Genomic DNA, 15,749 nt, shown 5'->3' on the forward strand with positions numbered 1-15,749 from the left:
GGTACATTAAAAACTAATTTTTCATAGCTAGGTTTAGAAATCCGTGCTTGTCCTTCAATTCTTCTCCTTTAACTTCGTGAGTCAACAGCCGGGGCTAGAAGCTGTCTACAAAAATGTAGAAGTATCACAAACAGAAGCCTACTGCATGTGAAATTAAACCTTCCGCTCCACCCGAATGCTCCAAGCCTCTCAGTAGTTCAATACTCAGGAAAACAGTTCCCCTTGAGCATGTACCTTCCCACAGCACTCCTAAAGGAGGTCATCAGAATTCAAGAAAAAAAAAATGGCTCTGGAGCCATCGCCATTAGCATTATCAGTATACCTTCTCTGCCCTCAGAAAATACATCAAGACCTTAGCCATAGGCAGCAGCAAGCAATAGCAGTACTTAGATCCCATTTACACCGAGCTAATTCCCTGTCCTCAGTTTCTCCTCCAATCTCAACAAAACAAATGTAATGTGGATGTACATCAGAAAGTTTAAAAGAAATCACCAGAAAAGACAATATTTCTTCAGTCCTAAGAAATAAGTGATCCCTACTAGAAATTCCTAGACCCCTTAAATGTTTGGCATGTCCAAGATGTCTAATAAAAACCATATTGTAATTGAATTTATCAGGTTAAATGCAAGCATATTTTAAAGAGAGCCATTCACTCTCTGAGTCAAATATTATGTGATTAATCTATCCAGTTTTAGAGGAAAAATAATTGAGATCCTTTGCAAAAAGGACCTTTTCTTTTACCCCCCCCCCCCTTAGAAATAGAGTCTCACAATGTCATCCAGGCTGGTCTAGAAAGACTGAGCTCAAGAGTTCCTCCTGCCTCAGCTTCTGAAGTAGTTGGGACTACAGATACCCACTGCTGTCCTGGCTAAGAAGAGCTTTTTCTCCAAGGTGACACAGCCTAAACCCAAGTTTCCTTAATTCTTGGCTCTCTAAGCTAGGCAGGTATAAAAACCATAAAGCACCTATTCTATGAAGGATATTATTCTAGGCACTAGGAGTATGGATGCCAATAGGGTAGAGGCAGACCCAGGTTTCCAGCGGCCTGCATTCTAGGAGAGGCTGACCGTAAATACATGAACAAATAAATAATTTATATAATTTCAAATAGAATCAAGCATTATGAAGAAAATAAAACACCCAGGCATTGAGAGTGTACTCCTTTAAAGTGGAAGCTCTCGACAGGGGTTGGGCTGCAGTTCCTGTTCTTGTCCCTTGCCCAGCACTTCTCCAGCATCTCAAGCTTCCTTTACATCAATTTTCAGCGGTCCTCCCCATCCTCACATTCCATCCAAGCACGGCAGGAGCCTTATTTAATTATTTTGCAAACTGCCAGGCTCTCTTAGCGACCTGGGAAGGAAGCAAAACAAGCGCACTGAAACCACTAGGTGGGGGCGTTGGCCAGGATCGAGCGAAAGTGTGTGTGGTTGCGGGCGGGTGTGTGCTAGGAAACTATTTTCCTTCTGTCTAAGGGAACTAGGAAAGACTCGAAAAAATCTTTGGAGGGATGGGACGCGGGTTGCGGGGAGGGTAGAGGGGAATGCTACCAGCTGCGGGCAGCTTTTCCTCTTTTATTTCTGCTTCTAGAGCTTGGGAAGGAGAAAACCACTTGTTCTCCTTAGGGGTTTGCCTTTAGCGATATAAGGACCTGTGGCATTCTCCATCTGCTTCTGAGTCCCAAACCCTGAGCAGATTATGTTACTTCTGGGGGAAGTTTGATTTTAGCCTCTTCTATTAAGAGTTGTACTAACAGTGTCTTGGCAAAGAAGGAATTTTGGCAGCGCTCACTGGAGAATCACATTTCATTAACCTGGCTTCTGAATTTCACTCATTCCTTTAGCGCTTATAAACGTAAAATGTAGGTGTTTGCACATCAGCGTGCTTGCGTGAAACAGAGGACCCTTAAAGGCGTTCATACCTGCATTGTTTCTGCAGCGGACCCGCCCCTGACCACTGTCCTTGAGCCTGATTCACGCGCCCGCTCCGCAGTACCCCGCAGCACCAATGTGAATCTCTCTTCAAGTTTGCAGTAAATTCAGTGGACACAGTCTCAGTAAGAGGGGCCAGGAGGGAAGGAGGCTGAAAAGATCAGCAAATTTAACTGGGTAGGGCTGAGGATGCAGCTCAATGAGGTAGAGTATTAGCCTAGCATATATGAGGTCCTGAGTTCAATTCCCAGTGCCAAAAGAAGAGAGGCCAGGTTGGCGCGCTGGGCGGGGCGGGGCGGGGCGGGAGGGGGGACAATTGAGAATTAAAGTCACCAACCGTGAATTGCAAGCGGGTGGAATTTCAGCAGAAGCTGAGTAAGTGTGGGATAATTGTTGAACTGCAGTGTCAGACAGGAAACCAGATTCCATAGAGACCTACTTGGGGAGGGATTGGAAAAGAATGGTTCCCCTAGGAGTCCTTCCCTATACCAAAGAATGCTATGCTTTGGTCGCATCCGCGGCTGCTGGGAAATTCCAGGCACCAACTAGGAAGTATAAAGCCCCTAACTAGACCTAGGACCTTACTAAGAGAAACCTCCCTTTTCTCCTCCACCTTCACAAAACCACCAGTCACACCCAACAGAACTCAACTGCTGCAGCTCAACTCTACTAAGGATGACAAATGCAACCCTTTGCCCTTCATCCCCTTGAATATTCACTTGCAAAATCTACATGCATTCCTTAAAACAGAATGGGGGAATCTGGAAAGCTACATTTTATTAAGTATTGCTTCATAAATCTATGGTGTTCTTATTTTTGGTGTGTGTGTGTGTGTGTGTGTGTGTTTTAACTCCAACCCAGGGAAATGAGCATCAGGAGACCAGCAGCTCTAAACATAAGTTTCAAATGTGGTGACAGCCTGGTTCTAGTTTCCTTTTGTATTTCCTCCAGTGACTGTGTTTAAAGTTTATTGGTAGCAAGAAAGTACAGGTCTACCCAGTGCCTTGGTTCTTACCATCCTTTGTGTCTTCCTTGCTGAAACTAAGAATGTTCAGACAAAAGACCATATTTGTACATATACATACACAAGCAATTTTGGAAGACAATTCTGAGAGTTTCCAGAATCCTTTTCCATATTCATTAACTTCCATATCCATTAGGCCTTTGAGCTGGTATTTGTGTCATGGTGCTTACATGCTGTCAGCTTTATTAATAATGTTTAAGCTTTAACACACACACACACACACACACATATCTTAAAACTCATTTTTTTGTACTATTAATTGAACCCAGGGGTGCTTAACTTGTGAGCCACATACCCAGCCTTTCTTATTTTTATTTTGAGACAGGATCTCACTAAGTTAGCTAAGGCCTGCTAAGTTGCTGAGCTAGTTTTGAACTTGCACTCCTGCCCAGCTTAAGACTGTCTTAATGCCTATCTCTATAGTAATAGATAACTATTATTATAAACAGACTTTAAACAGAGATCTGCAACATACAGATTATTGCTGGTTCAAAGCTAACTCAACTTTAACTACTTAGCTCACAAAAGATGTATAAATCACACACATCCTGGATGAATACATAGGTCTTAGAAATTTTCTAATTCAAAACTACTGCTAAGTAATATAAGTACTAGTTGTATGAAAGATGGAGTGGGTTTTATCAAATTTTTGCTTTATTATTTTTTCTCTATTTCATATATTTCTGCTCCTACTCTTATTTTTCCTTCCTAGTACACAATTTGAAAATAATTTGACCGTTGTTCTAGCTTCTTTCTGATACAAGTACTTTAAGTTACAAATGTTCATCTGAGTACTGTTTCATCTCAGAGATTCTGATATTTTAAGCTTTTATTATCCCTTGGTTCAAAGGACTTTTTATTTACTTTTCTTGTGCTTTCTTCCATGACCTCTGACATATTTCAAAGTGTGCCATTTAATTTTGAAATAGTTGACATGTGGGCATAGGGTTCTATATATCTTAAGGTGATTGATTTCTAACGTAATACATCATACAGGAAACAGTCTGCATACTTTCAAATTTTAAAAAAGGTAACAGAAATATTTTCTATGTTGATTGATTGTATTGGTTACATACATGTTAAAACTGACCAAATTGCATACTTCCAATATGTATATTTTATCTCAATAAAGCTATGGAAAGAAAAAGAAAGATGGAGTGGTGAATTTTTCTTCTTGGACAAAGAGTGGAATACTGAGAAATCTGCATGGAAAAACTATGCCATTGAATCCATGGAACTTATTTTAAAAAAAGAAAAAAAAAACATGCTACTTTAAGTTGACAGTGTCATTAAGCAGCTTTGTTCATGAAGTTTCTGGTGGTAAAAAATCAAATCAAAGAATTTGATGATAAAGTTGTCCACCAACCTAAGAAAAAATGGAAATAGAAATGCTTTTTTCTACATTGAAAATAAGAATTTTGTCTTTAGTTTCAAACCAGAAAAAAAATTGCATCACTCTGTACAGTTAGTTCTGGTCTTGCAAAGAAAACAAACCAAGCTGTTTTTTTTTTTAATTGCTTCTGTACCTGTAATTCATGAATAATAATCATTATCCTTTATTGAGCACTATGTACTAAGCCATATGCTACGAGTTCCATACACATCCCTCATTTAATTCTTATAACACTGAGAGTTGTCATTATCATCCTCATTTTCTGGATGAGGAAATTGAGGCTTAGAAAATTTGAGTAACTTTGCCAATGTCAGACAGCTGGTAAGTGATAGAACCAATTTCCAAATTCAAGTCTCTTTAATTTCATGTTACAGTCCTTTACCAATATTCTACACTGAATCAGTCATTCAGCTCATCATTGGCAGCCATTTTAACCTACCTGCCTGTTACTATTTCTTCCTGCCTGTCAGATGACATCACTGCTTACAACTATTGAAGTCTCCAGAATAGTCTTTAAAAGTTTCAAAATTTGGAAGGGGGGGAGGAAGAAGAGTGATGGTGATTGTCATAAAAATCAGGTAGAAAGCTATGCACCATGAAATGGAAACTAAATCTTCCCCAAGAATATTTTTTCCTTAATTACTTTCAGGGTGTGTTTTAATTTTTTCTGTCTCATCTTCCTTTTTTTTCCCCATTTCCATCTTCCCTTATCTCTGTTTCCTTGTCTTTCACATTTCACCCACCACTGCCAAGAACACATATATGTACAAATATATGAATTCATTAATGACTTTATTCTTTTAATTGTGGGGGTAGGAAGATGTGTTAAACATCGTAAAATTCTATATTTTCCACATTTCCATATTAGCTTGAATATCAATTAGAAAAATAACCTATAAATCTTAAATTGCTTGTCTTTTTTCCCCTAGTATGTTGAATTTAATTGATTATTCCCCTCTATGGATCAGCCAACTGACCAAAGCAAAAAAAAGGCCTATTCCTATGCATAAAATAATTCAAATAAAGTTATTTAAAAGGTATCTTACCAACCAGAAAACAATACTAAAGCAAGTTCATCTAGTAAGAATAATATAAAAACCAAAAATGTAGACAAAAATAAGTCTAAATGTTAGTATACTAGAACTCATATTTTGTGCATAAGAGTTCCGCCTAGCCTCATTCAGATCTTAATTCTACTTACTTTACATAAGTTGCAATGTATTTGGTTGTGTGTTTCCCAAGAACCCGAAGTTTAGAAAGCATCATATTAGAAATAATGAGAAACTACATCAGACAAGCATAAAGAAGGTAGCAACATGCCATATTTGTCAACATTATTGTAAAACAAAGAAGGAAATAAAAGGTAAACGTTGAAAAGTCTAAAAGAATAACAATAAAACAACATTATTATTTGTGTTAATACATTGAATAACATAACTAACTTTTTGTTGCTAGAGATGGAAAAATAATTTAATCATACCTAAAAACAAAAGAAGGAATCTATTTCAAGGAGAGTGGGGAATTGCAAAATCCAAAAGGAGTTGAATCAGCAGCCTGCCTCTGAGCCTTAAGGAAAGCCTGCACTCTGTATCATCCCCAGGACTCTCCTCTTTCTCTGTTGGTTGCAGGCTGAATGGGGAAATTTTTCATCCATTTCACTGTAGACAGACTTTTCCTACACTGTTGAAAGCACAACAATTAGCACCTTTAGAGTTTACATTGTACAGTTTCAATCATATTTCAGAAGCAAATATGAATCAGTTCCAAGTTTGGAAAATTGAAGAAATGAGTTTTGCTTTGGAGTAAAATGTAGGAAACCCAGAAAGATCAACATTGCCAAAGCAACAACTGAAAAATCATATTTTAAAAATTTTGAAAACTTGTGGAAGCAAGAAGAATTAGACAACCTAAAATTCCAGGAAAGGATAAAATCATTTTCTATATGAGCTAATGATTGTTTTATTCCTTTAAGGCATTTTCTGATTCTGGGCACAGGTATGAATCAGACTTGGCACAGGGAGCGGGATTCTACCTTGGGAAAGTGAAAAAAGCAGAACTTTTCCTGAGTGCTGGAGCCAGTGTGTCACATGGGCATCTGCTACATACTGCAGCAAAACTGGAGACCAGAGTAAGGATAAGAAAATTCTAACATGCAAATTAAATCTCCTATAGTCTTGGAATGCTCAGAAGAAAAAGTCCCTCTGGAGGTCAGGAACCTACGTTAAATATATCACTATTCTTCCCTTCCAACAATTTGTGAGATTTTAAAGCTCAGTGGGGCAGTAAACAAGAGTAAGGCCCTGAAAGGAGAAAAAAAAAAAAAAAAAAACATCAGCAGTGTCTCAGGGCTGAGGAGACAGAAACCTTTCAGGTTCTCAACCAAAAGCAAGGCCCCCAAAATAGGATGAATCATAGATAGGACTGAGCATAATTACAAATCAGCCTTGACTCAGCTCAGTATATAACTAGTTGATACAATCAGCTTTTCATGCATTATGCCTAATATAGGAAGGGGGAACACTGGAGAAAATACCATTACTTGATATCTCTAGACTCCTTTTATATACAATATCTGCTTGTAATAAAAGGCATTGTATATGCATATTGTCAATAAGAATATGACTAGTAGTAAAAATTTTAGACAATGAAAGTAAATCCATATATAATAAAGATATTATAGTTGGCAGGAAAGGAATTTAAAACAACTGTTATTAATATGTTAAAAAAATAAATCATTTGAAAAAGAAAGCAGATTTCAGCCATAAGCAGGAATCTTTAAAAACAAAGTCAAATGGACACTCAAGAAATACACATGCAGCATTTGATAATAAGTACTCACTGGATGGACACAGCAGAAGACAGGGTTAGTGATTTCAGAAGAGTCAAAGAAAATGTCTAAACTGAAGCAAAGAGAAGAAAATGAAAATAAAAGGATAGAGCATAAGACTAAGTTAAAAAATCTAAATTCATATACAGAGGAAAAACATGAGAGAATGGGAAAGAAAATGTTTGAAGAGATGATTTCCAAGAATTTCCAGAAATAGTGAGTACATCAAAAATCATGGCATGGAAAAAAATCTCACAGAACTCAAGCCAGAATAAATAAGAAGAAAGCCTCATAATAATCAAATGGGTAACAAATCAATGACAAAGTAAAAAATTAATAAAATTCTCAGAAACACTTATTTCTTTCAAAGGAGCACTAATAAGGCTGAGTTGACTTAAACAGAAACTATAAAAGTCAGAACATAACATAGTAACATGTTATATATAAGTTAAAATTAGAAATATGTCAACAAAGAATTCTATGCCTAAGAGTTAATGTCCTCCACAAATGAAAATGAAATAAATGCAGATGTTTTCAGCGAAAGAAAAGGCAAGAGAGCTGTGGACAGGAGCACAGGGCTCCAAGAAATAATAAAGGGAGTGGTTTAGGCAAATCAAAGTGATGCCAAGTGGAAATACAGCCTGGAAGAAGGAAAGAAGAGCATGGGAAAGTAAAACCACATGAGGAAATAGAACAAATAATTTCCCAGGGTTCTAACACATGTGGAGAGGTGAAATGCATGGACGCAACGATGTAAAGGGCTTCTATTAGAAAAAAAAAAGAGAGAGAAATAAACAGAGTGAACTATGGAAAAATTCTTGTATCATTTAAGAAGAAGTGGAGACATTTAAGTTCAACAGAAAGACATAAGAATCTTAATATCATAGCTTCAAATTATTTAAAACAATTTGATAGGCTAAAAGGAATACTAGCCTAGGTTACAATTGGCTTTAGAGTTTTAAAACACACATTTCTTATTAGCTGAGGAGATAGATGATAAAATAAACAGAAAAATATCAATGAAGGTATGAAATACTTGATTTCAATCAAATGACATAGAAAAGATTCTGTTTTAACAACTGCAAAATAGACATTCTTTTCAAGGGCACATAGAGCACTTACAAGCAGAATGTATGCCAGAAGGGAAACAAGTCTCAAGTTACTAAAACAGATCCTTCACCAAAGAACAATAGATGACACATAAGCATATTAAACAATGTCAGTGTCACTATCAGGTAAATGCAAATTAAATCACATGAGACATCAATTAGAATGCCCAAAAATATATTGGTAATTCCAAGTGCTGACAAACATGCAGAGCTCTGGGAACTCTTAGTTGGAATGCAAAAAGGTGCAGCCACTTTGGAAGAGATTAGTGGGATTATTTATAAAATAAAATGTACATCTGTGATCCAGCAATTCTATTTCAGGTTGTCTATCCAATAAAAATGAAATTTATGTTCATATCAAAAACTTTATATATTTATAGTAGTTCTATTCATAATTGTCAAAATTTAAAACATCATGATGGCTCTCAATGAATGAATAAAAACTGCATCCATACAACACAATACAACTCATCAGGAAAAAAGAATGAACTATTGATTCACACAACATCAAGGATAAAGCTTAAGTGCATTTAAGTGAGAGAAAGCAGATTCAAATTTATACAATTCTATTTATGTGACGCTCAGGAATTGGTGAGACTATGGACAGGGAGACAGTTGCCAGTTTGTCAGTGGTTGGGATACGGAAGATATATATATACTGGCCCCATCAGTGGATAGATCTAAAAAGTATATGTATACATATCTAGAGCTACAAATATATATAAAATCAGCTTATAAAAGACAAGACAGAGTCGGACTGTGACAAATCAATCTAACTCCATTACAGATGAATTAGATAACCACACAGAAGATGAGGGAGAAAGATGTTGACCTACATAACTTTACAAAACAATGCCTTGACTTAATACTGCTAGACTAAGGACAACAGAGAACCATATACAGACAAAAACTTCAGTTGATAAATTTGTTTCTCCTGGGGGAATTCATTAGGAATTCTGAAACTACTTTATTCATATACTAAGAGTGACCAAATAAGTAAAAATATGACAGATAATGAGAGTTAAATTTCCCATTAGAGAAAGAAGTTTTTTTTGTTTTTTTTTTTAAGAAGGGTAGAATGTACTCTGTGGTGTTTGATGGGAGTCCTAGTTATCAATAAGGATTTGTGGTTTTTAAAAGTATATATAGATAGACTAGATAGATAGATAGATAGATATAGAAATAAATGAAGATCTAGATGTGAATACATATACATTGTAGATCTAACATCTGAGAGGGCCAAAAGGCACTGATAGATACTGCTACACCCATCAATATAGGTTGGTCCCCAGATTTTAATTTCTGAATTACATGTTTCAATAAAAAGAACCAGAGCTTTAGGAGAACCAGTTGATTATAGTGCTAGGGTAAAGAAATGCAAGATGAATCTGAATCATCCGTATACCAAAAAAAAAAAAAAAAAGAAAGAAAGAAAAAGTGCTAAAAAAAAAAGAGAGTATGAGAGAAAGAGACTGGGAATAGGTGGGGAGGAAGAGGAAAGAGAAAGGAAAGGCAGGCAGGGCAAAAGAAGCAAGCATGAAGCATGTCAAAAGCACAAAGTTAGGCTGGGGATATAGCTCAGTTGGTAAAGTGCTTGCCTAGCATGCATTAAGGCCCTGGGTTCATTCCACAGCACCACCACCAAAAAAGCACAAAAGTATCCATCTGAACGGCCATAGTTGGAATGAATTCAGCAACAAAATAAACAATGACATTTTTTGTTAGACTATAATGGAAATAATTTAGTAATATCCATGAGTCCATGCAACTACAAACAAGCTAATGGATAAATAAAAATAGAGTAAAAATAAGTCTTCCTTAGGGAGAAAAATAACAATAAAATAAAAGGAATGATAACAATAGAATATTACCACTAGAATACCACAGGAATCATTGCTCAAGGTATGGTACAGATATGAGTGCTAAACTTAGAAGAGGAAAATGTAATCAGAAACAGTATAGTTGCATATTATCAAAGAAGATCCCTCAAAATACTCATGAGTTACAAAGCAGTACACAGTAAACTTAGTGGAAAGGCCCAGCAGACATCCCCTTAGTAAAGTGATTAATTTGCCTGAGGAATGCTAAGTCATGTGCTATCTGTCAAGCCCTCCCTTCTCCATATTAAGGACACTTCTCCTCTGCAGCATTCCTCTCACACAACCCACAACCATTGTGTAAACATCACATCAACCCCTGGAGGACTTCTGCAAAATACCTACCCAAAGTTCTTCAAAATGCTGGGGTCAGGAATGGTAAGGAGAGACTGAACAACTGGCATAAAGCACAGAAGACCAAGGAGATGTGCTCCACAAGGACAATGTGAGATGTTGGACTGAATTTTGGAATAGGGGAAACAATATTCTCATGAAAGACAGTGATGCACAATATCAATTTCTCAGTTGTGATAACATTCCATGGATGTTATGGATCTCAACTGTGAAAACTAATATCCAGAGATGTTAAAATAAGGGGAAACCATGTGAGGATAAGTATAATTTGTATTATTTTTGCAGCTCTTCTGTAATTCTGAGATTTATTTTAAAATTTAAGTCTTTACTGTGGGAAGGCTAAAGGATTTGGGATGATAGGGTACCTGGTACCTGGGGTAAATCATTTATGTAGTTGTGATTTTTTTTTATCCCTGTGAACAAATTATTTGGAAACAAATTTAGTATTTAAAAATAAACATAAATAAAAGGAGGGTATCTTAAGAAATTTATTGCCTATCTACACTCGAAAATGCAACTAATGACTCTTGCACCACGTTGTTCTTGTGGAATATGATTTAATAATGTGTACTATTAGAATGTGCATTCTATATGCCATGACAAAAAAAAAAGCTAAAATAAAAGGATTTATGTAGCATCGATGGCAGGAAATATTCAAACCTTGAGACCTTGTATTATAAAATCAAAGTGAAGTTTTCATTGCTATTGTTTGTAAAAAAAAAAAAAAAAAAAAGAAGTACATCACCAGCTATGCCAACTATAATTTAGAGATAATATGAATGCCTTGCCTTAATTAGATTCCTTGTAAATGTTCAATGAATGAGTCGGTGTTATCTTTCTCTACCTCTTCTATACAGAACTCATAGATCTTGTTCCATGGGAAAAAAAAAAAAAGAGAGACTGAGAACAGTTTATGGCAACCTTTTCCCAGAACAAAATATACTTTGAGCCCATTAGCTCATGAGCAAGAAAGTATTGGTTGGCAGGACATGATGACCATGTAAAACTTCCCATGTTTCTTTTTTAAAATCACATTCTTGCATGGTGCATGCCTGTAATGCCAAAGACTCACAAGGCTACGCTAGGAAGATTGAAATTTGAGGCCATTCTGAATAACTTAGTGACATCCTATCTCAAAACAAAAAATAAATAAATAAATAAATAAAAGGGCTGAAGATATTACTCAGTGATAAAACACTCCTGGGTTCAATACCCAGTGCAGCAAAATAAATAAATTTTATTTCCTTATTCAATTGAGAATCAAATTGTTAGTACTGTGTTTTGGTCTGCAGACTTGCAATTATTTAATTCTACAGACTATTTAAATGATCCTTTTATTTGTATGTGCCATTACATGCTAGTTAGCGCTCTGTTGTGTAACATGGTTCTGATTTTTAGATTGAACTATATTTTCTAGTGAGATTTTGCAATTGACAGAATTATTAAAGTGATTATGTGATTGGTGTCTCATCTGTGAGGGCAGCTGTTCTATGGCCCTGCCATCCAACAGGAAGTTTTTCTGTTCTTTATATATTGGTGTTTACTGTAAACATCTTAATTTGCATGAGTTTAAAATCAATTTGCCTCTAAACTACAAAAATAAATAATAAATAAAACAAGGACAATTTTTTTCTATTTTATGTAATTACTCCATGTGCTTCGGAGAAACATAATATTTTTTAAGTAAGACTAAGTTCCATTTGCTTTAATGCCAGGATACTTTAGAGCCATGGCATATTGAGATGTTCTCCATGGATTTTCAAATGCCCAAATCTAACTCTGCTCCCCTTCTCAAGTTTGAGTAAAAAGCTGGGTTCTATCAGCTCTTTGTAAAACTTTCCGAGCCTTCCTCTCATGGATTTACATAGGCTGATTGCTGACACATGGGTTATAAAAATATCTAAATGCTTCTTCCTTATCAGCACTTCTTATATAGTAAAAACTATTTGGTTGGATAATTCTCTCTGACATGTTTTCTGTCTTTTTTTTTCTTTCTGTAATCATGAATGAACAGTTCTAAAATGGAGTGATGATTTCTCTTAGTAGAACATTTTACGTTTCTAATTTGTGGTCTATATTCGGCTTCCTACCATGTATTAGATTATATTTTCATCATATCTTGATCAAGTTTGGATCTTGAATGTCCCCCCAAGGCCCATATATTAAAGAACTGGTCCCCAGGGGAGTGCTTTGGGAAGCAGTAGAAACTTTAAGATGTGGTACCTTGTGGGAAGTGCTCAGGTCATTGAGGACTTACCTTCAATGGAGAGTGTGAGACTTCAGTTTCTTCCTCTTTCTCTCATTTTGCTTCCTGGTCATAAGGTGAGCAGTTTGATCTGCCACACACTCTCTGACACCCCCATCAGAAGCCCAAAGCAATGGATGGACCTTCTCTTGGACTGTAATCTCTAGAATTATGAGATGAAATAAATATTTATTTATTTATTAAATAAAACACTTAATTATCTCAGGAATTTTGTTATTGTAACAGAAAGTTGACTAACACATTCTTTATGTCCTAATGGTAAAGCTCTTTTTTTTCCTGAATGCGTTTCATAGTATTTTTGTACTGTTGTTGTACTTACATTTGTGAATGAATGTTTGTGTCAAAGTCTTTGTTTTACTAATAAAGATTTATAGATTAAGAATTCCCGAAGTGATAGCTATTAAGCTTATAGTAAGACCAAGTTGTAACTTGAAATGATAGTTTTTAAGTTTATATTAAGAGCAAAAGCTACACTTGTTTGATTTAAGCAGAATATCTAGTAACACACTTTTATTTTAAATATTTGGGGTGGAAAAATGTGTTATTATTTTTTATATAACTGATGGGTTCTGTCAGCTCAATGGGGCTCTAGAAGGCCTGATCTCACCTAGCCAACTGAGAGCTGAGGGACCACTAACATGTGGCAGATCCCTTCTCTACACAGCTGTATCCATTTTAGAATACAATCTGGGGAATCACTGGGTTTATATCACCATCTATTGGTTAATCTGCTAGCAGTCATGGATGTTAGACATTTCCATGTTTGCTGTCAAAAATCTCGATTCATTCCAGACTCAAGAAAGAATCCCAACCAATCAGAACTGACAATCTTATTAAAGCAGGGTCTTGGAGACCCACTGCAGCACTGCTGGGAGATTCCAGGAGGCTCTAGACAAAAGGTCTGAGTCGCTGTGTTATAAATGAGGAGCCGACTGAGTGGGCTTAAGTGAGAACTACCATCTGGTGTGGAAGCATACCATATGTCATCTAATTTATGAAGACATCAATGTCATACCAATGAAAAACTATTCAATTGTTAAAATCTTTCCTTATCATTTAATTTTTTATTACATTAAAAGGGATTTTTTGATATTAATAGATCATTCTATATTATTTTATACACACATAAAACAAACAAATGGTTAAAGTATATTCCTTGAATTTATTTAGATTAAGAATCTAAGTTCTCTGAATCACTGGATATAATAACCAATTTCTGTATCTTTGCACATGTCATCATTATCTATATCACCAAAAGCATGGGTAATATACCATTTTTTACATATAAGTGCTTCACTATCATCTCTGATATTTTTTCCTAGGGCAATACTCTAATAGCTTTTACTAGAGATACAGAAAAATGTGTGACAACTGGCAATCACATGAAAACTTCCTTTAGTAATTACAGAATACAGTCCTATTTCAGAAAAGCTCAAATGAAGAAAAAAAATGTTCATCTTAGACTTAATCAAATATGGTAAGTTCAATACTTTAGTAGCTCATCTGGCAGGTCTGCTGATTATGAGCTTTGCCTGCATATTCATTATTACTGGTGTTTATATAGTCCATTTTGTATGAATATATCGATATTTCTCAATGATTAATAGTGCATAATCTACTTATAGATATCTAAAACATATAAACAATATTATAATCATCTTAGAAATTGGACAAAGATTAAAATTTCATTGTTTATCTGAAAGAAGCCAGAATGAATAGTACAAATCAAGAGAAGTTCAAATAAACTTCATGAGTCCAATTCTGGTAACCTGACTATATATGAATAAGTGGGAACAGATCCTTACTGAAGCCAATTAAGAAACTATAACATAACAAAAATGAGTGTTATAAAAAAACTTCTACAATATACAAAGTAAGATGCAAAAAGAGAAAATGTGAGAATTGCTAGATACATGCAAAAGGATATATGAGGAATTATTTAATATGTCAGTGTTCTAAAGAGATTTTTCAGTAAGAAAAAAAAATACATTTACTTACTGAAAGTGCTTACAAAATTCAGGCCAATTAATAAAAAGAGACATACGTGTTAAATCGTCTATGCTATTTGTTTCATATATATATATATATATATATATATATATATATATAGAAAATATTTAAAATATATATATTTTAAATCTTAAAAAAAAAGCTGAACAAACTAAAGGCAGGTTACTTCCAACAAGCTCAATCCTTCTTGCATCAGTACTTTATTCCCAGAAAATAATGGAGATATGTATACAGAGTTTCAAGAGAATACAATGTACAAAACTAGATTTCTGTACCTTGACATTTTGATTCACATGTAAGAGAAACATGAAGACAATCTTAAATATGCAAGAAGCTGTATATTTTTTTAAAACAAACAAATCTTTACTCAACTGATAAAGTTTGGAAGGAAATATGCCAACATGTTAACCATTGGTATTTTAGGGGTAGAGAGATTACAAGTAATTGTCATTTAATTCTCTTTTGAATTGTTATTTTCATTTGAAATTAAACATGTATTGCTTTTATTTTCATAAATAGAAAATAAAACTTTTATTTTTAGAAGCCTTTAAGTAGGCATCTTATCACAATGTAGAAATTAACACTACATGGTTCTAAACTTCATATTTACTGAATATGCATAAGGAGCATATTCACAAGGGAAAAAATTAATCCAAATTCAGCAGTTACTGAAATCACACTCAATCTCTCAAGGTTCAGTGAAGGTAAGACCTGCATACCAAAATATAACTTTTGCATTATTTAAGTCAAGGGGTCTTAATATGGATTAGGCTGAAGTATATGATTTGTAAGTTCTTTAACTGTTGCAAGGAAGTTTCATTCACATCTGGAAATTATATCAAGTACATGAGTATAGTCATTTGGGTTAAACAAGTATTAATTAAGGACCTTCACATAGCCAAGATAAATAAAAGGCCTCATTTGTAGACTGAGGGAATTCGTGAAATTAAATTGTGTTCTC

Source organism: Marmota monax, unplaced genomic scaffold (assembly GCF_021218885.2).
Source record: "Marmota monax isolate L192 unplaced genomic scaffold, Marmota_monax_Labrador192_F-V1.1 WCK01_AAM20220418_F8-fsc00227, whole genome shotgun sequence".
NCBI classification, from domain to species: Eukaryota; Metazoa; Chordata; class Mammalia; order Rodentia; family Sciuridae; genus Marmota; species Marmota monax.